This window comes from Protopterus annectens, chromosome 17.part0 (assembly GCF_019279795.1).
Source record: "Protopterus annectens isolate FY-2018-M chromosome 17.part0, PAN1.0, whole genome shotgun sequence".
Lineage (NCBI taxonomy): Eukaryota > Metazoa > Chordata > Ceratodontiformes > Protopteridae > Protopterus > Protopterus annectens.
This window is the reverse complement of record NC_056751.1, coordinates 424208626-424233629: the sequence shown is the minus strand read 5'-3', so window position 1 is coordinate 424233629 and position 25004 is coordinate 424208626. Positions and strand designations below refer to the sequence as shown.

At 40.4% G+C, this 25004-nt stretch overlaps 1 protein-coding gene across 1 annotated transcript in view; it reads left to right on the top strand.

The window, feature by feature from the left end:
• Positions 1-25004, top strand: part of MYBPC2 (myosin binding protein C2) — a 591519-nt gene that overhangs the window by 293310 nt on the left and 273205 nt on the right. The gene's annotated exons all lie outside the window — the stretch shown is intronic.

The window sequence follows — 25004 nt, the reverse complement described above, 5'->3', positions numbered from 1 at the left end:
AACGGTGGCTTTATCTACACGTGAGGCAGAGTACATGGCATTAGCAGCAACAACACAGGAGAGTTTGTACCTTGTGCAGCTGTTGAGTGGAATGGATCGAGAGTGCAAGTATGTACCAGTAACGATATCTGAGGACAATCAAGGAGCAATCGCTTTGTCGAAGAATCCAGTAAGATGACAGAGATATAAACATGTTGACATTAAGTATCATTTTGTTAGGTCAGCACTTAATGATGACAAAATAAGCATTGAATATTGCCCGACAGCGGACATGGTTGCAGATATCTTTACTACAAAAGATTGAAAAGTTCATGTATTACTTATTTGGAATGTGAAGGAAAAGTTATCCAAAATATGTTTTTAAAATGTATTTGTATACAGTGTAAGAGCAAGTGGGGTGTTGGCCAATAATAATAAAAGAGAGTGAATGATCGTATGTGTGCTCTTACACTGACGTCGTTGGTGTGGAGAGGTCAAGAGAGGTCACACGACCATGTGCTTTATAATAAAGGAGGAAGCGAGGGTTTTTTCCCCTCTTCCATTTTTAACAAGATTGATTGCCTTCACGTGTGTTTATTTTCCTCTGTAACTGTATGTCTAACCCGACTTTCTTACCCTTAAGATGATACACCAATAACTGTGTTGAATTGATGATATTGGTCTTGTGCTTTTATTCTTTATTATTAAATATTTTTAAACCTTCCAACTGTGGCTGTTTTGTGTAGAGATAATTTAAGCTCTTAGAGAGTACTTGCATGTATTTGGTGATGCTGTCCAAGCCACTTGAATAGTCTTGCTGCTCAGTCGCACTTACTATTTGGATAACAGTACATTACACAGTGAAATTGGTCACCCTTTGGGAACAGCCTTATAGTGGCTGATAACAGTGGTTGGTGGCAGTGATTTCTACCTTATAGTCTGGGCAGAAAGAGGGCATAGCTGGAGAACCTGTGCCCGCCTCCCCCAGGACTGTCTGTGTGTCTGTATCTAAATCAGATCTTACAGTGTGTGTGTGTGTCTCAGCTACTTGGGCAGGGCCATGAAGCACTGGTTGGACATAGAGGGTGCTGGTGGTTTTAGCATGACCACTAGGCTGAGATCTGGACCCTATAGCTGTGCCAGTGGGGAGTCTTATTGGGGATCTGGAGAGAAAGGGAGAAACCAGCCCCAAACTGACTGTAATCTCTGTGTGCTCTTAAGGGAAAATGTATTGTGCTGTGTGTGTACTTGTTATTCCTCCCAATGTGTACGCCCCTCACTGGTGCTAGTGCTGAGGACTGAGGCTCCTTGATTACTGGGCCAGTGCACAGGCATCACAGCCATAACCATGTTTCCCGATTTATGAGACTATTTCCTCACCAATACAAGCAAGTTAATACAATATGTCACAGTCTAAGACTTATAGCTTGCCCGCAATGATTTATTTATTTATTTTACATTTGTTGACCAGGCTGGTCTAACTGGATATATGTCCATTTTCAGTAGAGGCCTGGGGAGAAAAGCTCCACATAAGCTGGAGTAGTATGTAACAGTGAGTCATCCAATTGATTCTGTAGTAGCATAGCAACTTTAAAGCCCAATCAGCCCAGTTCCATCTTTTCCGGCAGAATTATCAAGTTATAGGATTAATGACTCAGATAAGTAGATCCCCATGAGCCAAAGGACTCATGGGAGATTAGAGGCATCACGTGATTTGATTCAAGAAATCTGAACAACCCAAAGTGATGTAGTCATATTTGACATTCCAGCCTTACACAGATTGGGGTTGGGAATGATACTGTTCTATAGTTCAGGGTAACTGCCAAGATGATTGTTATTTTTGTTGTGAGGCACTAGTTATCTGGTAAATCTTAGAAAATTACAAATCTTTGACTAGTATGGCATCTGCTACATGTATGTCTAGCGAGTTTAACTAGGGCTACATCTGCAGGTCAGCTATGTTGAAACTAGCCAGTCGTCTTACTGCAATCCCTGCCTTTCCATATCGGTGAAGCAATTCATGTATTCATTTGCTTATTTACTAAATGGCTTTGTGGTCTGCTCTAATGGACCCTTTTCAGCCACAATCCAAATCCCAAATTACTGAGACCAGAAGTCCGGAACACCACTTCCACAAAAGATCAGTATGCCGAAACACACACCACCGAAACAGGTAACACGAAGCATCTGTAGGTTTACATGAACAGCTCAGTACAGTGATGACCAGGAAAAGAACCCTTTCTATCACTGTAGTACAATCTTAGAGTTGGTATATATAATTAGCAGGGGGTGTGGGGGTGCAGAGGGGCTTGCCCCCATGCAAAAATGTTTTAGGGTATGTTGTACTGTTGGTGTCTTGTGTACTGTGTTGTTTTGGTGGTGTGTGTTTCGGCATACTGATCTTTTTTGGAAGTGGTGTTTTGGACTTCTGGTCTCAGTAATTTGGGATTCGGACATCTGTAATTTTGGTGATGTCACTATGATATATATATATATATATATATATATGTACATATATATATACATATATATATATATATATATATATATATATATATATATATGTACATATATATATATGTACATATATATATATATATATATATATATACGGTAAACAAAAACCATTCCACAAACCACAAACACAACACACACAAGCCAACACCACAACCAACCCACACCCTAACCACCTAACCCATCCTAGGTACAGACACTTACTTCTTCCCCACCCTAACGCTCACACCCTAACTCACTTAACCCGCCCCCCTTAACCCTAAACCTACTTCAACCCTAACGCGCCCTCTCCTAACTCAACCCTAACTCTTAACCCCTCCCCTATCCCCTAGCCTAAACCACCCCCCACCCACCCCCCTCCCAGCTCCCTAACCCCCTAACACACCCCTTCCACCCCTATCCCCACAGACCGCCACTCTTCCACACTTACCTGCCCAGACCCACTCCTAACCGCTACTACCCACATACTCCTCACACCCCCATGTCATGTCCGTGGCGTTGGTGTTGTCATGTTGTCATCCGGTCAGGTCTTCCTTCTATGCGATGTTCTGCAATGCTTGATTCAGCGTTGGTCTTCTCGGTCTTCGATTCTGGCTGAGTCAGTTCGATGTCGTCGGTCTCAGCTGTCGACGAAGTCAGGTAGAACCATATATATATATATATTACTACAACACAAATACAGTAGAAATAGATGAATGAAAATACTTTCAAAATAACTATGCAGTGAGAGAGGCTGAGAAACTGGAATGTATGAATACAGAGTTTTGCAACAAAGATATAACAAATTCTAAGTAAACATATATATACATGTACGTAGTCTGATCATTCAGTTAAAAAAAAGAATTCCCAATCTGTTAATCCTCTCCACTCAGTCGCCCAAACATTTATCACAAAGAACTGCCAGGATGATAATCTGGACTTCAGTCAGCTGTTTACATCCATCAGGTCAACATGTTATCAACACTCTTCAGCAGGGTAGTATCAACAGTAGTGAAGCCATATGTTTTCCTTACAAACTTGAAATGACCCAATGTAAATAGAACTGCCAATACCTTTAAATATGTCCATGGCACTGCACTGATTTGTAGATTTCTACCTTCATGCCACCCACCCAGATACCTAGGTGCACTACTGCAAGACTTCTCAGATCTCATCATCTACCTAATGCAAAAGTGGTTGATCTCATGTGATTTTTAATGACTGACTATGACAAAAAATCATGGAGCTTCTCAAGCTTTTATAAGGTTTTGTTTTCACTCAAGCAGTTACAACTGCTGCCCATAAATGTTTATATTCTCCAGAATTATTGATTCAACTTGATCTCTTGGATTGATCATAATCTGACTCGTCTCAGGTTGGAGTTCACATATTTCCACTAGTATCAAGATGGCATACTGGAGACATTTTGCAAAGTATTAGTAGTTGACTTGTAACACCTACAATGGAGCAGCTCTTAGATGGAGTAAGTGACGATGATTCTGATTTGCTAGCCATTGCCTTCAATGCAGCAGTGATGGGTGCTCTTCATACTGTCATCCCACTCTACCCAGGCTTCCCGTTCAAAGTAAGCCAGGGTTTGACCAACAGTTCTGTGCCATGGATAGACTAGGACAGCAGCTGGATAGTACATGGTGGATGACTTCCCTGTTCAACAGCAAGATTAGTTTGGGTATTCATTATTTAGTATAAACAGTGATGATTTTGGTCCAGTTATATATCCACTTCAACAAATCATCCAGCAGCACTCTTTCAAGTTGGGGGCATACTGTGCGGCCCAGCTTGCCTAACTCCTTGTACATTGTTCCCTCTGAGTATGAGGGTTCTGCATGCTTTCTGCAGATAAGGTTGCAAGCATTAAGCAGTCAGTCCTCAATCATTCTCTGATGCAGTGCAATGATTTTGATGTAATTTTCAGCATTTTTGATGGGCTATGTTTTATTATATACTGACTTTGATGAGGTCTCATTGCTAAACCTCATCTACTGAAGGTTAGATCCTGGTCAAAAAGGCTAGCTAGCTAAATCCTTTCTTAAATCATTATTGTTTTAGGGCTTTAATGTTCTTGGAAATCATGAGTGTCTTGGGATGCCAGTCAAATAATTATTTTACTGGATAAGGAAAATGACATGCGATCAACTTCTACTATTTAGATGATTTCCCATAAAGAACTGCTAAAACAGCCATGGTGTCAGTCAAGCTTAAGGGTGTCTCAACTGATCACAATTTCAAACATTTTTAAATACTGTAAGTACATTTAGGCACTTCACATTTGAAGGTGCCTGGGATGTGACTATCTGGTCTGTACTAGAACTAGAGCCTACAAACATCTTATTGTGTGCCTTTTAACTACTATAATAAGTATTAATGTTGATGTGTATATTTAGATTGACACAATACTGTTAGCAGCCTGATTTCCTGTACTGCAAAACTGTATATTTAAATTATAATGGAACTAGGTTGTGAGTGAAAAAGGACCACTGTAGTCCGGCACAAGAGTATGTAAAATATTAAAAATGGTCTTCAGGCAAAATACCTCTGAATTCTATTTACAGTAACCCTACAAATGACTACCTTGGCTTTACTTTGACTGACACTTCAAGGCTGAAGCTTTTAATTTTAATATGAAATTAACTGTTACCACTTTGCTAATATTTTCAGTCTTACATATATATATATATATATATATATATATATATATATATATATATATATATATATATATATATATATATATATATTAGGAATGCTAGAATATTCTTTAAGTTCTCTGGGGAAAACAAAATAGTAAAGGAGGCTGAATGGTACACTTGCTGTTGAGTTTTAACCCTCATCTTCAGTAAAGATTAAAATTCATGTGTAGGTATGTCATTTTCAGAGGGATTGTACAATCTGGAAACTTACTTCTCAACACCTTTGCTCAAGAATCAAGGACAAAACCACAATTAACTAGAAACAAAGATCCAAAATCAGGGAAAAATGTCTAGACATTAGTCTATTTCATTTAAAATGTTAATAGAACAACAGACTTTGCATCAATGTGCACTTTCAGAAGAATACGTATGAAGCTCTAGTTTTTGGCATTATCAAATGACTGTAATCCTCTGTGATTAATCAGAAAAATTAAACATTTTCAAGGAAAAAAGTAAAGAAAATGAGTTAAATCAGGGGCATTCTAGAAATCAGGGGCTATTTTAGATGTACAAGCCTGAGGACTGTAAATCCATGTACAATACATATATTTATATATATATATATATATATATATATATATATATATATATATATATATATACATTTACTTCTATTTACCAAAATGCCTGCCACTTAGTCAAATGACAAAACAACAATAACATTGCTGAAAATTTACTTTAACGAATACCTGGATCACTGTAATTTAACCACATGACCGTCAACACTTTAAAAAGAAACCAAAGCAAATCAAACCAACCAAGTGGGGGGCTTCACCCCCACACCCCCGTAGCTAAATATACCAACTCTGAGATCGCACTATATAGAGAAAAGGGCGCACATTGAACCCTTAAATATCAAACAAAATGATTCAAAACTCAAATAATTGAAAAATAAAAAAAAACATATAAGGGACACATCTCATTAATTTATCTCATTGTATCAGGCCATATTAGTTGTAAATGCAAGCTGATTAGTTGAATTATTATATGACAGCAGGTGGGGTGTTAGCGACAATAGCTAGTACAACCCTGAAATATGTGCTGATAATGTCTAGTTTATATTCTCAGAAGTTCTATATTTATGGTACTTCAAGGGAAACAAAATTTGAACAATAAACGCTAGTTTGGTACACTGTAGGGCTATATCATTTTGTTCTCTCGGAGAGAAAAAATAAATGAAAGTGGCAGTTTTTGTAGGGGTGGTATGGGCTGAAACAAGCAAAGGTTTGAGTGAAACAATGCAGGAATAACATAGCTGGTTAACTAGTACCTGTAACTTATCCAGTTGTATAGGAAAGAAGCAAGCTAAATGAGTTTAGCTCCCTCTTCTACTATTAAATTCAAGTTATCCAGAATTCTGCATGCTTGTACTACTAACAAACCTGTATGTTCTATTAAGACTTTTTATTTACTGAAATCAGATCAATAAATTATGGTTCCTCGAGCCTGACCTGTCAAGTTATTCTTTCTTTAAAGTTATAACATTTGAGACATGCTCTTCTGACCAATATGCAACATTAGTTAAAAGGTGGGTAATGCTGGGTGTCCCTTTATTCTATGTTTACTTTCAGTAAGGTGTCATTTCCTCTAACTATGCTTAACAATATGCTTTATTAATGTATGTATTTACTTATTTGCAGTTTCTTAACTAAGTAGAACCCATTATGTTCAGCGGTACTTTTACAAGACTATCCCAGAGTGACATTCATAGTACCTACAGACCATCCATCAAAGTTTCCCAAACTTTATCAGACAAAATATCATGCAATCTTTAACAAATGTCTGACAAAAGAGCAGGCATAGAGGAGTTCTGTTTATTTTGTCATCTAAAAGACAATCACAGATGTATTACACAGGATACTCAGTAAATATTGCCAATCTCCATGTAGCCTTTACAGTGTCCGCCAATTACTGCTGGGATGATCATGTGACATGACAAGCAGAATAGCTACTGTTTTAAAGATAAAGGGTTATATGGACTATATGGTACTTTTTTTTTTTTTGCAAAAGTTAAAAAAAAAATTATTGTGAGGTTGTGGGTCACAGTACTATGAACTGTCAGCAGAAAAACATTTCAGAGCTCCAACCAGGTAAAAAAAATTGACCAAAGCTTCAATCAGATAAAATAAACATTAAAAAAAACATTTATTGTAGAGAGGCAAGTGATAACGATTCCCTTTGCAGAACTGTGATTAGGGAGTAGCATATTGGCAAACAGACAATCAATGTGTTTGAACTTGACCATTTTGCAGTCAATCAAATGTAGCTCAACCCTGACTGCATACATAGTCTTTAAAAAATTAACTTTCCTACTATCCTAACATGACTCTGATTTGATCTGTAAATTAGAATAAGATCTTGTAATTTTAAAATAATTTATACAATACATAGGATAAAAGTCATTAATTCTATATAAATCTGATTTGTTATAGAGTAACAATTAGGAAGCAATGTAGGGGTGGCCAAAAGACTTCTTTAGCACATGTTTATATTACCAGAGTTAGTTAGGATTAGAGCAAAAACACAGCCATTTTTTTTTAATTGGGTTAGAACGAGTTCTGAAGTAAGCTCAGCAGGAAGTGAGTTCCATATTTTGCCAACAGAGTTGGCATACAGAGAGTCTCCAGATGAGTTGTTGCTTTTGAGGGTTTGGACTAGTAATTTGTAGGATGAGTGAAGTGTCTTGAGGTTGCTGTAAGGGGTGATAATTTTTGTAAGTACAGGTGTGTTTTCAGGTTGGTAATGAATTTTATGTGCTACTATTAGCTGATTGTACTGAAGTTGGATAGTCAATTCTAGCCACCCTAGATTCTTTAGGTTCAGACAGTGGTGTGTTCTGTAGGCTGCTCCAGTGGCAAATCTAGCATTATGATTTAGAGAGTTTATTAAGGTCAGACTTACTCAAGTTCGTGAGGAGAGGGGATGCATAAAAGAGGGTGGAAAGTAGATGTGTACGGACAATTACCATCCTAGCTAGTGGAGTGAGGAAAAGTTTGATCTTGTATAATGAGCCAAGTTTTTTGTTAACTTTTTAATAGTTTGATTAATATGCATATCAAACTTGAGGTTATTATCAACTGTTACACCTAAGAGTTTGGTACAGAGATATGGGACAATGACAGTGGCATTGTTAGATTTTATAGTAAAGGCTGGAGCAGATGTTTTATGAGTGGAAGAGAAAAGCAGTAGCTTTGTTTTGTTAGGATTTAATAGGAGACGTTGATTACAGAGCCACTTTTCAACATTATTAAAACATTTTGGAATAGAGTCTGCAGACTTAAAGTGGAGGTGGCAGAGCAAATCAAAGTGGAGTCATCTGCATACTGAATGCAGGTGGCTGTTGGGATGACTGTGTACGTCATTAATAAAGATATAAAATAATAGGGGTCCTAATATAGAGCCCTGAGGGACCCCCAAGGGTGATAGGTAGAAGGGAAGATAGTTTGTTCAGCTATAGTACAACCTGTTGTCTACCACTCAGATAAGATTTGAACCATTGGATAGCCTGGACATCTAGGGGAATAGTTTTAAGTGTGTGTATGAGTAGTTGGCGGTTGACAATGTCGAAGGCTTTGGAGAGATCAAGAAAGAGGGGAGAAGAAAGCTTATTGTCGTTTCGGTTTTGATTAATAAGATTGGAGAAGGAGAGGAGGTCTGTGGTTGTACTGTGGAATGGACTGAAACCATGCTGCAAGTTAGCCAGGAGATTGAGCTGAATGAGAGGGCTCTGGAGTTGTTTATGGATGCACTTTTCCATAATTTTAGTCAGGGGTGACAAAATAGATATAGGTCTGTAATTTGACAGTTCAGTGGAACTGCCCCCTTTGTGGAGTGGAGTAACATGGAATGTCTTCCAGATGGAGGGGATAGTGACTTCTGAAATAGTTCTATTGATCAGGATAGAGATCGGGTATGCTATGGTATCAGCAGCTTTTTGTAGATACTCAGCTGGGAGATCTGCTGCAAGGGTAGTGAATGACTTCTGTGGCAATTCTTGCTATTCTAGGATTTTTGAAGAATCTTCTTCTTGAGAGATACTTTCATGCATGGCAACTCTTGACATTCAGAAAGATGTTCCCTCAGACTTATAAAGTGCTACTGAGTGATATACACACTCATGTACATGCACTCACACTCTCCATCCAACTGACTAATCCCCTACTGCAACCATCAGGGCAGATCCACACTCATAAAAAGTGAGCATGCACGCATGCACACATGCACATAGAAGCACACACACACACATTGCCACACACATATACACATTCATAGACACACGACTACCTCTCTGCTGAACTTTGCTAAACTTACTTGCAACCCTGCCTTTGCCATTGATTACAATAGGAGACTGCAGCATTTGGAACAAGTTAATTTTCTTGACCGTCTGCATTAATTTACACAGCTGGCCAATTCTCTGAATTGCTTGACTGTCTAAATTGGTAACTGCAGTCATTTGCGGGGGGGGGGGATTGGCAGTGGCACATGCCTAGTTAGTATAAACGACTCTCCTGGATTGCCTCATTATCCTGTAGCAAGACTGCCAGGACCAGCCACCACAGTAATTGTTCCAGTCATGGAAAATCACTACAGTGGTCTTGTCTGTGAATAAGAAAGAGTTACTGTTTGGGGTTAGCCACTCATGGTAGGGTTTACCACTAGCAACAACCCTTTCTGAATCATAGGCACATTCTCACATGGCTCTAGTATACATTTGTACTTTTCTGCTTTCTTATTTTCCAGCTGATTTTCTAGATTAGAAATTCTTGCCTTAGAGAAATGTTTTCAGTTTCTTACATGCAGTTGACCACCATCATCATCTTTAACTATGCAGAATATGAATTCCTAGCTTAATTAATAACTCAGACTGATGACTCTATCACTGTTGGATTTTCACTGTCTCCTCCCTGCAATTCTGAGAGTATCCAGGAGTGTTCATCATAGTAATACATCTTTCTCATTAGATTTCTAACATCTCTCTTAACTTATTTTTATTTATTTATTCTACATTTGTTTACGTGGAGAGTCTGACTGGGCATGAGTCCCATTTTCAGAGGAGGCCCAGGGAGAAAAGCTCCAGGGGCAACGATATCCTAGATCTAGTCGTTACCAACATGAGTGACCGGTGTTCCACACCTGAAATCAACTCCTCATTGGTCCGATTCGACCATAAGCTAATTACCCTAGATATCCACATCCTGCCCCCACCCCCCATTAAGGAAACCATGGTAAACAATTTCTCCAAAGCCAACTTCATGCTTCTTAAGACAGAAGTGGTGAACTTCATGACACCCATGCAGATGGACAATACAGTTACGACTACTAAATCCTACATAATTGCACTTTATAAGCACTTACACAAGTGCATGGATTGTGCTATCCCAAACAGAACCAAGACGCCATCCTCCAAAAAAAAGGAAGCCAATCTGGTTTTCCTCTGCCATAAACAAACTATACAACAGAAGGAAGAAACTGTTGCAAAAGAGAGTAAAATCCCATGAGTGGAGGAGCTCCCTGGTCAGCCTCATTAAGAAGCTGCGATCCCTAACAAAATCCTCCAAAGCTAGTTACGAAAATAAAATCACCACTGATTCCAAAGACAACCACAAAGCATTCTATAGCTATGTCAAGAATCTCAATGGCAACACTCAGATCTGCTCTGAGTTACAGCACAATGGCACTAAATATACAGACCTAACTGATATTGCCAACATCCTGGCAGACAGGTTCAGTGCTAACTTTACCCCCCCTCTCACCCCCTAAAGAGCCCATCTCTATACCGGAAGAATGCAAAGTTCCTGTAATCACAGCTGCACAGGTAAAAACCACACTCTCCAAAGCCAAGAACACAGCATCCATGGGACCAGACAACATCCCAGGCTGCATTCTACACAAACTACAGAACTAACTGGCACCCCCCTAAGCACCATGTTCAATCATAGCCTCACCTCAGGCTTTGTGCCCGCTGAATGGTGCACAGCAACGGTTATCCCACTCCACAAGGTGAGAACCACCAAGGACCCCGGGAACTACTGCCCAATTAGCCTGACGAGCCTAGTCTGCAAGGCCATGGAACATATCATCATGGAACTTATAAACAAAGACATTGGTAATCTCCAAACTCTGGACCCCACTCAGTTTGGGTTTGTAAAAGGCAGATCATGTCTCCTAAACCTGATAGACTTTTTTGAAGCAGTCACCAAAGCCATAGATGAGGATAAGGTGGTTCACACAGCCTATCTAGATCTTGCCAAGGCTTTCGACACCATACCCCTCTCTGGAATTATAGATAAACTCACTAAACTAGGTATAAATCCCTATGTCACAAGATGGGTTGTCAACTGGTTCACTGACAGAACCCACACTGTGAAAGTAGCAGACTCCAAATCCGACTTCAGACCAGTGACAAGTGGAGTAACACAGGGTTCAGTCCTGGGTCCTCTCCTGTTTGGTATCTACTTCTCTGAAGTACAGGCTAACAAAGAAGGTCTTTGGCTAATGAAGTTCACAGATGACTGCAAACTAGGAGCCATAATAGAAACTCCTAACAATGTGGACATCCTACAAAAGGGCCTCACTGAGACAGATGCCTGGTGTCAAAGCCATGGCCTCAAGCTCAATGCCAAAAAGTGCATTGTCATCCCCTTTGGTAAAAACTCTGTACCCATGAACTACAACATAGGTGGTAGTATACTTAACATCGAAAGTATGAGAAGAGACCTTGGGATACAGGTGGACAGTAGTCTCTCCTTTGATAATCACATCGCCTTAGTAGTCAAGAAATCCTTCTATGTGGCACACCTCATCACAAAAGGTTTCTCATCCAGAAAGTGAGTGTATGGCTAATATCAGTGGGTTTTTCAGTGTCAGTCATGCCAATAAAAAGTATATACATCAGTGAACCTTACTATTAAATTCAAGAGAAAACAAAAAGTACCATTTTTGGAGGAAGTAAGCTGTACACTAATACAAAATACATTAGTTCCAAAATTACACAGCAGTGAGTGAAAGGAAAAAAAAACTTGCTTACTACCATATTTCTGCAGTCTAATTGATGATTCTCCAAAGATTTTGATAAAATGGAGAGTGGAGTAAACTAAACAGACAATTTTCACCCCGAACAACAGAGAAAGCATCATTCCCCATATATTTATGTGATGTCCACTTAACTCATTACTAAGGAACAACATAATCCCACATTGTAAGCAACTTATTTTTTATTTATTTTTAATTTACAATTTCATAGCAAGGTAATTGAACTAGTCTACTGACACTTTTTAGTCACCACCTGGGTACAAAAGTACAATAGTCAAGTATAATTAACAAAGGTATGTAATGCCTTCTGATTAAGTGTGTGTATGTGTGTGTATGTATATATATATATATATATATATATATATATATATATATATATATGTATATATATGTATATATATGTATATATATATATATATATATATATATATATATATATATATGTGCATGTATGCATATATAGAGAGATGGATCTAGTGGCATACAAATGTTGAAATCCACACATCAACAGGCTTCTTCACATATGCACTTAGGTTACTCCTCCAAATGTGCAGAGTTAAAAAACAACACATTGTGTGTTTTGCAGGGGAGGGGGCATGCCCCACAAGATCCTCCACACTCCTTGCTAATTATGTAGACTAGCTCCAAGCTCACACAGTCCCAGGGGAAAGGGCATATTCCTGAACCTTGGGATTGTCTGTTCTTACACAACTGTCATGTCAACAATCTGCACTGTCGACAAAAGTGAGTTGTTAGTATGGAGATCGATTTTACCTACACTTGATCAACAGTGGGTAAGCCATATATCTATCTAGAAAGATAGCTATAGCTAGCTAGCTAGCTATCTATATATATACATGTATATATATATATATATATATATATATATATATATATATATATATATATATATATATATATATATATATATATATATATATATATATATATATATATATATATACATGTGTATGGTTTACTATCAAAATATTAACATTCATAACAATGAATGATCAATACTTCGAAAATTATGTCATACTGCCTGCATACTAATTAGGTTAAAATGTCGAATCTGTTGATCGAATTCAACAGATTCGACATTTATGTTGAAAATCAACCTTGATGGCAGTGTCAGTTCAAACGTAAGTTAAACACCTACACAGTCATTCACGTTTTAGTAGGGGGGCAGGACCCCCTGCACCCCCCACACCCCCTGCAAATTAAATATTCTAACTCCAAGATTGCACTACAGTGAGGAAAGGGATACATTCCCAATCTGCAGTGTACCGCAACTCTATTCATAGCATAGTGTTCATAACAGCGAATGCACACTTGTATTCGCTGATATGTACTCTCAATCAACAGGGAAGTCAACTAACTAACGTTCGACTTTCTGTGTTCACTGAACCAACGTTCAACTTTTTGATAGTAAACCTATATAGATAGATTAGATAGATAGATAGATAGATAGATAGATAGATAGATAGATAGATAGATAGATAGATGGATAGATAGATAGACAGATAGATACAGATATAGATATAGATTGATAGATATAAAAAGTTATAGCTATATATTTAACTGTCTGTGTAGATAGACAAACATATGGCTTACCCACTACTGGGTATATATTAATTTATGTGTATATCAGTTGCCTGAATTTCACAGTACAGGCATGTAAAATATGAAGTATTTATTACATATTTCAAACACATTCCGTCATTGTGTGAGACATTCAGTAAGGCAATATGCACAGCCAAAGACTGTCAGTGAAGTTTAATTTGACCTGCAAACATATTTTTTCAATGAAGGAAACAAATGATGGCAGTATTCATTGGGCTCAGCTGGATGTTGGTCCAAAAACAAGGAAACAGGGAAAAAAACTCCATTTAAAATCCTCAAAATTTCTTCTGTAAAATACTGTTGTTCTGAGCTAATTATGGTTCAAAATAGCATAGTATGTGACAAAAGTAATATGGTGATAAAGAAAGTCAAATATAGCACCAGGTCATGAAACTTGTAAGTATCTCATAGCCTTAAGTTCCCACAAGGTACTAAAAGGTATATATATGCAGAATGCATGCCATTTTAACTTTGTCTTCAGCTTTCCAAAGACTAATTTATAAACTTTAAATTTTAGCCAGTATAAAGCCATCTTGTTAGTAAGGGTTATAATATCTGACTACAGTACTGGTTACCTTGGAAGCTGGAAGGCGGATGGGGGGGGGGAGGTAGGAATAAACAGCCAGTGGTTAACTTAGTTATCTTAAGGGTAAGGCATGGAGTTTGGTGGCACAATGTTTCTCACCAGCAGAGGCTGGAAACCAAATTCAGTGTTTTGTAAGTGTACATGTATGTAATTCAGTTGGGATGGAAGAGGAGGTAAGTAAAGAAGAGGCACTGATCCCTAAAGACGGTCATTCTGGCCAAAGGGAACAAAAAATGAAAAAAAAATATTAGCCAGTTTAATGATATTGTTAGAAATGGCAGGAAGTCTCCTGTTGTATTTAAAAATAGTGTCAAGAATGTACATGAAATGTAAAGATGAACTCTAAGTATGTAGTGACTATGGGCATGTACTAAGATAATGAACTACTTTCTGACAGAAATCCATTTCCTAGACCAAGCTAGTTCTACGGTAAACAGGCTCAGCTTTTGCCCTCTGATGTTGCACAAGTGCACAAGTGGTCCCAATCTACCTGAACTAGAGGAAGCTTTGCTATGGCATTCTTGCATTGCTAACCAACTCTAAGTGAGCAACTTCCCCAGTGATGCTGTTGTCCATAAAAGAAAATTGAATACCCAGACACTTTTTGATCTGGTAGGATCTGTTGAATGGCTTTTTCTTAAAGAAAGCTGATGATCTCTTGCATGGCAGCCTTTCTTAATGGGGTAAGATGTTGGGTAATGGTAAGGGGCAGTGACCCAGTGGGGTGTGGAAGGGTATTTATGGGCTATGGAAATCAAAGTCCTAATCTATTTGTCCTACATGATGGCTTGTCACAAAAGTAAATAGATGGACAGGTGATGCTTGTCTGCCTCCAGACCAGAAGAGTTGGGGAAATCTTCAAAGATTCTTCTGAAATTGCTGAGGCAGGAGGTCTTGAAACCCATCACTCTACTGACAGCTTCTGGGTGGGTATCCATTTTGAAACTAATCATGATCATGTTGAACCTTCACAGATTGCTAGTCCCAAGGTTACAGGGAAAGTACAGTTGTGTACACTTACCATAAATGTAGATGTTCGAGTGTATTCACTGTTGCAGTCATCACCTGTGGGTTATCCCTGCTATGGTAGCCCTCTGTCAAAACCTGAATATCAGAGTCAATGTTTTTGTACGCCAGCTACCGTCACCTGTAGTCTGATGTCAGATTGTGAGTGCTGTAAAGCAAGGCAGCCGATGTCATTACATCAGTTTTTCTTGCCCTAACCCGTAAGAACCACAAAGAGAAAAAAGAAAAAGTGGTCCTGGTGGCTAAAAGTCACCTTAGGAAGTTTATGTCCCCCTAGGTGAAGATGTTAAATGGGGGATGGAGGGAGGGAAACCAAGACTGCAACAGTGAATACACTCAAACATCTACATTTATGGTAAGTGTACACAACTGTACTATGTTCTTCATGTTTCACTGCTGCAGTCATCACCTGTGGGAGCATTCCCAAAGCTGAGGAAAGGGGTGGAAGGATAAGCTGAGACCTAGGTATGGGTCAGGAGGCCCTGCAGAATTGCAGAGGCAAACCTTGCCCTAGACTTAGAAAAGAGAGGTAGGTGGTAATGCTTTGTAAAGGTATGGACAGAGGTCCAAGTGTCCGCTTCTAAGATGTCCCTCTTGGGTACTCCTCTGAGAAAGGCAGTGGAAGTGGAGGTTGCCCTAGTGGAGTGGGTACAGATAGACTTAGGGGTGGGTTTCCCATGTAGTCTGTAGCAAAAATGGATACAGTGTGAAATCCATTTGGAAATGGTTTGTTTGGAGATGGGATTCCCCTCTGCCCCTGGGGCAAAGCTTACAAGTAGTTGGTCTGTTTTTCTGAATGGCTTAGTGTTGTCCAGATAGTATATGAGTTGTCTGTGCACATCTAGCTTTGAGGGTTGGGAAAGAAGGTGGGAAGGTGTATGGCCTGGTTAAGGGTCACATCAAATACCACCTTGGGCATAAAGGAGGGGTTAGTCCTCAGGGAGACTCTGTCTGCATGGAAAATGATGAAGAGCTTGACAGCCATGGGAGACTGAAGTTCTGAAACCCTTCTGGCTGAGGTGATAGCTAGTAGGAAGGCAGTTTTCCATAAGAGGCATTTCAATTCTGTAGAAGTGGCAGGTTTGAAAGGAGGTAAGGTTAGTTTTCTAGCATATAATTCAGGTCCCAGGGTGGTGTGGGAGGCCTTCTAGGAGGTCTGATATTAGAAGCCTCTCTGAGAAATTGCTTAATCAAAGGGTGAGAGAAGATGGGTGGGTCTGAATCATAATGGGCAGAAATGGCTGGGGCATGAATTTTAATACAGGAGAAAGAGAGGCCACTATTGGTCATCCAGGATGAGAGGGATGGAAGGTTGGGAGGTACTTCCCCCTTTGGACTGTTTCCAGGAGCAGAATATTTTTTTTTATTTTCCTGTGTATGATTTTCTTGTACTGGGCCTTCTGGCCTCTGTGATGATGTCTAGGACCTATTTGCTTAACAGGGACTCCTTGTTAGCTTTTAGTGTATAAGCCATGCTGAAAGGTTGAGAGTCTGTAGGTCTGGGTGCAGTACCTCCCTGCTCTCCTGGGTCAAGAGGTCTGACATCAGGGAAAGCTGCTTTGGGGGCTGCACAGTCAGGTTGCATAATTGGGGGTACCAATGCTGTCTGGGCCAATCTGGAGCAATGAGGATGGCCTTTGTTCTCTCCTCTCTTATTTTGATCAGAACCTTGGGAATAAAAGGCAGAGGAGGGTATACGTACACAAAGAGGGAGTTCCAGGGGAAGGTCAAGGCATCTACTTCCATGCTAGGAGGTGATACTCTCTGGTACACTACTTCTGCAGCTGGTGGTTGAGGTGTGAGGCAAACAGATCCACTTCTGGACTCCCCCGCTCCTGAGTGATTTGCAGAAATATTTCTCTGTGGAGCTGCCATTTGAGGGGGTCCAGTAAGTTTCTGCTTAGGTGATCTACCAGTGTGTTGTTGACCCCTGGTAAGTATTGGGCAATTAGGTGTAGCTCCATGGAGGTGGCTATAAGCCAGAGACTCATGGCTAACCTGCACAGGGGGTAAGATTGGGTGCCTCCCTGCTTGTTGATATACCACATCACTGTGGTGTTGTCTGTTTTATGAGGAGAACCCCTGGCCTGAGATGGTTTGGAAGGAAGTCAGAGCCTTTTGCACTGCCATAATTTCATTCTGACTGATGTGGAAGTGACGTTGCTGGGCATTCCAAGGCCTTGGGTGCACCTGCCTGCTAGGTGAGCACCCCAAGCAATGTCTGAGGTGTCGGTGATGATGGTGTGGCCAGAAGGGCAGGGGATGAAGGGAAGACCCATATTCATGGCAAAGGCCTCTGCCCTCCAGGGAAATTCGGCCCTTATACATGGGATCTGAGGGAGGAGGGTCTCTAGGGACTGAGAGTGCTGACACCAAAGGTTTTTTAAGTACCACTGATGTTTTCTCATTTGAAGCCTGGCGAGAGGGATAAGAAGGATGCATGATGCCATGTATCTCAGGGCTTGCAGAAACTTCCTCACAGTGAGGTGACTTCTGGAAGCCAGCTGGGTGAAGTAGAAAAGCAGGAAGCTCTGCTTTTCTGGGGATAGGAAGGCCATTTAGGATGCTGTGTCTAGCACAGCTCCCAGGAAAATAATTTTCCTGGTGGGGTTTTGTTTTGATTTCTTCTAGTTGATGGTGAATCCTAGGGAAGTTAGGAGTGATTCGACAAAGAGAAGGTCCCGGAGCAAGTTTTCTTTGCACTCTGCCTGAATGAGACAGTCATCCAGGTAAGGATAAATTTGTATACTTCACTGTCTGCAGAATGCTATAGCTGGGGCCAAGCATTAGGTGAATACTCTGGGAGCAGTAGATAAGCCAAAGGACAGCGCAGAGAACTGAAAGTGTTGAGAGCCTGCCCTGAAGCACAGGAATTTTCTGCATGATTCCCTGATGGGGATGTAGAGGTAGGCATTTTTTCAGGTCTAGTGTAACTAGCCAGGCATTTTTTGTTAGCATAGGCAGGAGCTGCTGCAAAGTTAGCATTTTGAAACTGGGGACCACCACGCAGCTGTTCAGTCTGGATAGATCCAGGATGGGGTGCCAAGTGCCTTCTTTTCTGGGAACAAGGAATAATCTGGAATAAAAACCTTTTCCTGTTTGATCTTGGGGGACAGGTTCTATTGCCCCCTGGGATATGAAAGTTTGGACCTGTTTCAATGCCTCGGCCCACTGGTTTGGGAGGAGGTTTGGGTACCTTCTTGGAATTGGGAGTTCGCTGAAAGAGAATTTGTATCCCTGAGAAATGATTTTTAAGACCCATTGGTCCTTGGTTATAGAAACCCAATTGTCTTTGAAGAGGGTTAGCCTTCCTCCTAGTTTTTGATGAGTGAAGACAGGGCAGAGGGTAGAGGGAGAGTCATTGTGAGTTCTTGCCATACAAGGTGGGCTTAGAACTCCCTGCCTTAGAGATGGAAGTGGTCCATTGCTTCTTTGCTGGCCCTGGGATAGGGGTCTGGATGGCCTGTCCCTGCGGGGGTTACCTTGGCCCTGTCTGTAGGTGCAGGGAAGGCCCAGTGTTTAGAAGGAAAGTTCCTGCTAAATCTGGGAGGTTGAACTTGAAAGAAATCTTTTTTTGCATAGATTTTGCTTTGTCTTCCATTTTTAAGCACTTCTTCTGCTTTTTCCTCAAACAGGAACTCCTTATCTAGGGCTGCATCAATACGTTTAGACTTGACATGATCAGGGAGAGGTTGTTCCTTCAGCCATGCATGTCTCCTAGTAACAGAGCCTGATACTGCTGCCCTGCTAGAGGGTTCTAGGGCATCATATCCACATTGTAATGTGTTTGGTCACTTGACAAGCAGAGTGCAGTAAATCTGCAAGCTCTTTAAAGTTGGCACAGTCAGGAGAGGTAGCAATCTTCTGTTTTAATTGTTTCAAAGCATGTTGTTGATATTTTAACATATGGAACTGACAATTGAGTGCTCTGATAGCTAAGGTAGCAGAGGTGTATGCTTTCCTATCCCATCTGTCCAGAGCTCTGGAGTCTTTGTCAGAAGGAAGAGGATTCTTGACAGAACTAGTCTTAGCTCCTTTGGGTCCTGTGTAATGACCTCAAGGTCTGCAGCAGGATTCCTGTACAGACATTTGTGAGAATTCAGTACTCTATAGTACCTGTCAGGTTTACTTGGGGCTGGAGGTAGGGCATCAGGGGCTAAGCTGGATTCATGGGAAACATCATCCAACACTTCTAAAATAGGTGGGATGGCCAGGGGTCTGTGTTGGGGCAGGTCCAGAAACTCTCTAAGTCTTTTCTTAGACTGTGGGAATTCTTGAGATTCCCATTGAAAATGTTCCCTGAGGGAGAAAAGGATCTCCCCGAATGAGAGGTCCTCTGGAGGGGAGGCAGAAGGGATGGATTCCCTGCATCTCAATCCTCATAAACAGTTAAGGGATGTTGTTCCTCTTCAAAAGCAGAATAGTCAGATTCCTCAGACACTTGGTCTGTCATAATTTCTGGAGAAGGATGTATTTTCCTTTTTAGAAGTAGGGGCCTGAGTACCTCAGATAAGGGAGATGAGATCCTCCGCCATTTTAAGCATTTGTGCTTGGGGTGGGGAGCAGTAGCAAGATGATGGCTAGAAGCAGATTTCCTAGGAGTGGCCTGACTTCTAGGCCTAAGAGAATCCGTCAGTCTTTGAGAAGTGGTAGTCAGAAGCGAAGACATCGTGTTTTTTCTAGAATCGGTAGTGTGAAAGGTCTCCTCAGAAGCCGGTGCCTGTGTTGTGGCTCCGGACCCAACCAAGGCAGAGACAGCCAAAGGCTCAGAAGATGAAGTAGATTTCTGTGGCATACTGGACTCCGAAAGGGTCTCAGCAGAGGCCTGAGCAGATAGCGAGTCAGGCATCAAGAGCTGCAAAAGCTCCTCACTGAATTCTGGACACCCGACGACTTGCTTAGCAGTAGCGTCATCAGAAGGCTTAGTCTTGTGTGGTCAGTCCCTATCTTTATCTCTGCGTTTTTTTGGAATGTCCACAGATTGTTGGCTGACAGATGCCATGTTGAAATTCGAAGATGGAACACGAAAATAATTGTCTACAAAAAGAGCTCTACGGTGAATGGTTCTCGCATTAAAGAGGGCACAGAACCGGCAACGTCGTGGTCTGGGCCTAAACGAGTGATGCAGTAAAAATGAAAGTCTTGGTGTAGGATCTTATTTCCACAGACAAGACAATTGCTAACTTTTTCAAACATCGGTTAGTGCCTGAAAAAAGAGTCCCCAATGGGATACTTAGCTTTAGATGTTTTCTGCTGAAATTCAACTTCTGGTAGTGACCAACTGGCAGTCATAAGAACTGTTTCTGCTACAGGCTCTATGGCAAGAAAGGCTGAATAAGGCCTAGCATGGTTTTCCAGGGTGGTTATGATATAAGCCCTAGGTAAGATACTCAACAACACATGACGGACGTGTTGAATTATAAAATAATATTATTGATACCTGTTGACTGAGGTTATCATACTCTGCTCGCCATTTCAGACACCAAACTTCTTCTCTTTGCAGAAAGTCATAAGAATCTTTCCCTGAGAGTCCTCCATGATTCTTACTGCAACCCTAATCCTCACTCACACTTGACGGTTGAGATCCTTGGCCCATAAACACTGGCAAGTGTACTTTGATTGGTCAAAGTACAGACAATGCATGTAAAATGTGCACACTTGATACAGAACGGGTGTGGTTGTGTCTTCTTAACCATCGCCATTTTGTGCTGCCACTCCTGTCTTGTAAGTCTTCAATTAACCCCTCCCCAGACAAGATGAGTGCAAAAAGAAAGAGCTCTTCCATCGAGTACAAGAGAGGAATCATGGAGGACTCCTGGGGAAAGAATCTGATGCCTTTCTGCAAAGAGAAGAAGTTGGATCTCCGAATGGTCCGAAAATGGCGAGCATTGTACGATAACCTCAGTCAACAGGCTGACGAGGGAAATGCTAAGAAGTGCAAGTGTGGATCAGGTCGGCAACCATTATTTCCTGAGCTGGAAGACATCATCTGTGAATGGATTGCTAACAGGAGAGCAAAGGCTTTGGTTGTGTGCAGGGCTGATATTCAAGCATTTGCCCTTGCAATGGCACCACAGTTAGAAATATCCCCAGAAGAACTCAAAGCATCACAACACTGGCTGGATGGCTTCCTTCAGTGATATGAACTGTCTCTAAGAAGATCAACAACACTGTTCAAGCTGGAAGATACTGAAATTATTAAACGTGCACTTGCATTCAAGTCCTTTGTTGATGGCATCGACTTTTCTAAATACCAGCTCATCAACATGATTGCTATGGATTAAACTGCAGTGTTTATGGGCCAAGGATCTCAAACAATTGGTCAGAGGGGTGCCTCATCAATCTACATTCCATCCACTGGTTACAAAAGTGCACGTTACCTGTATTTTGGCAATTTGTTTGGATGAAAAGAAAACCCCACCTCTAATCATTAGTAAGAGCAAGAAAGATAAGATTGAACATGTTTCAGGCAATTACATTCTTGAAACCGAAAAAGCCTGATGCACACAAGTAGTTATAATGAAGTGGGTCAATGTAATGCTGCCACATGTTTTGCGAGGTGGTGAAAGAGGTCTGCTAGTCTGGGATTCAGCCAGCACTCACCACGCTAAAGACATGAAGAATGTCCTTGCACAGAGAAGAATAGATCAAATAATGATTCCCGCAGGAATGACTGCCTATCTCCAGACTCCTGATATTGCACTAAACAAGCCATTCAAGGACCATTTGCGCATGGAACTCAATGACTACATTGAAAATAGAATGCAGAGAAATCAGCATGGAAACTTTGTGAAGCCTAGCATGCAAGAGGTCATTACTTGGGTGAAGAATTAATGGGATAAAATCACTGACAGCTGTGTTGCCAATGCACTACGAGCAGGTTACATGGACAAGCAGTGCTCATTTAAGGAGAGCTCTATTGCGAGGCGTGACAGATTGGGGCCAATGGTTCAACAGGAAATGGAGTCACAAGAAATTCAGGCTGGAATTCGGGGGTTGGAGACTTATGACAATGTTCCAGAAGAAGATGACATGACTGTATTTGAATAACTTTTCCGTTATCGGGGCAACAGAATAGATTGCTTCTGCTTTCAGCTGCCAGCAAGCTCTTGTCAGTTTTTTGACTTTATTGTATTAAGGTAACGTTTCATTATCAAGGGGTAATTACAAAGTAAGGCCACTAGTTCCCAGACTATGTTTTCATGACTTTCCATCATTCTTCTTCTATGGTTTGTGTAAGGAATAAAGAAAGCATCACCACTCAAAAAGTGTCAGTAATTCACCTGTTTTATTCCCCTCCTCCAATACACATGTATTGAGATTTTTCTGCACTTTCTGTTAAGCATGAAATATTGCACTGTGAAAGTCAAGGTGTAGATATGCTGAAGTTGAAATGTTTGTTGCACTGTTTGTGTAGAATTCTCACACAACTGTTAACGCGTTACCTAGAACTGTTGCCCAATAATGGAAAAGTACCAAATAAATGTCAATTTGTGTACATGAATAAATGTCGATTTGTGTACATGAATAAATGTTGATTTTGTATATGAATAAATGTCGATTTGTGTACATGAATAAATGAAGATTGTTGTACAGGGAGGGGTAAATAAGGCATCCCCTGATAATAAGCCCTAATGCATATTTCGGCAGGGAAAAAGTATAAGACCTGGTCTTATTTTCGGGGAAATACAGTAGTTTCCTGAATAATCACTACAGACACGGGCTGATGAGAAAGAAGCCAAAAGTGGAGTATGAAAAACAAAATTCTGTCCAACCCGGAAGCGGTGAGGGTGGGGCTAAACCCTTTCTCACTTGTGCCTGCAACAATTTCTCCATCATCATAGAATGATCAGTGTCCACTGTAACAATACAGTAGGAGAACATGGAGTGAACAGATCTACAGGAGTGGATACTGGAGGAAGTTCACCTGACTACATCAGAAGAGGGAACACATTTTGATGCCTACACATCTGAAGAGGTTAGAAGGGCTAATGGATGAAGAGATTAAATGGCTGAGTGCCAGAAATTATTAAAGAGAACACCCCAGCAGATGAAGAAAATATGTGTTCCTCCCTTACTTTTGGGGTCACAGGGGATCTGCAGTAATAGTGAGCAGGACTGTCTTTACTTACGGAGTTGTGCTTTGGTTGCTAAAATTCTGAAGACATGGAAGGAGTCCTATACTTTTCCACCAAGCCTTTTAGTAATGACTTACTATAGCTGTCTCTCGATATCCACTTATCGAAACTAGTGTAAATGCTATATCTTCTACAATCAAATGCTGAACCCTGAACCCTGAAACAAAACATATCAAGAGTTTGGTGGATTTGTAGATAAATTCTGTGACTCTAACTGCACACTCTTTGAAATTATATTCTTTATTACACAAAAACTGACAAAAATTGATAAACCCACAAATGATAAACAAGGAAATCAATAATTCATTTTCAACTACAGATTACCCAAAGATTCCATCCACTGGTAGAGAGTTTTCCAGAAAAAAAAAAATGGGAAGGAAAATAGCATGGAAACTGCAGCCTAGGGAGGAGATGAGTAGGAAATAAACCCTAACAAAAATCAGAAACTTAAATGGAGAAAAGTATAAAAAAGAAAGAGCTGACAAAAACTGATAGAAGCGTTGAAGAATGCAATCAAAAAATCACATCAAAAGACTGAATAGGTGGAGTTGTTTTCTAGTACTGCCAGTTACTTTAACAACAAAGGAAATCTGGAGATTTTTGTTAGTGCAGAGCAATATCAGAGGACTGGTGGGGCTAGAACTTGACAAAGAACTTGGTGCTGAGCTGTCTTTAACCTGGGCTAAGTCTTAAAGAGTTTGAAGAGGATGGACAGGATCATCTTAGATTCAATTTTACAGAAGGCTTTGGGAGTTAAGAGAGAGAGGTACAGGTAAAGATAATTCCAGAGCGAAACAAGGTGATAAATGTGATTTAGTCAGACAGCAGTAGCATTTTGATCCTAATATCAGATGGGTAATAAAGCTACATTCAGTCAGTGTACAGTTTAAGAGCAGCTCTAAAACATCACACAAAGCATTACAATATGAATTGCAGAATTAGTGCTGCCTAAATTACTCTTGCATATTTCAGCAAAGATGATGGAGATTTCCAAATGTGATTGAATGTTGTATAATTACATACCACTCTATTTCTGTGGACTGACTTGTCTACAAAGGGTACACAAAGTTCACAACTGAATTAAGGTGAAAAGTCCATAGGTGATTAATGGACCCTCAAGTAACAACAAGGGAGTAATTAGTGAGGTAAAAGTTTCCTGTCACCTATAAACATTTCTTCCTAGACTGTGTCCAGCACCGGGTGGTAGACAGAGCAAAAGTATTCTGAACCTTGTCAATTAAAGTATCAGGGGCTTGGGTTTGTAAATGAGCTTTTCTAATCATGGATTAGTTGCATGGTGGGAGTGCTTGCATAAGATATCACAGTGACTTTGTGTTCCATAGTTTCCACAACAGGAAATGAACAATCCAAAATTTGTACTTGTCTTATCATATAAATTAGTTTGCCAGGAATCCA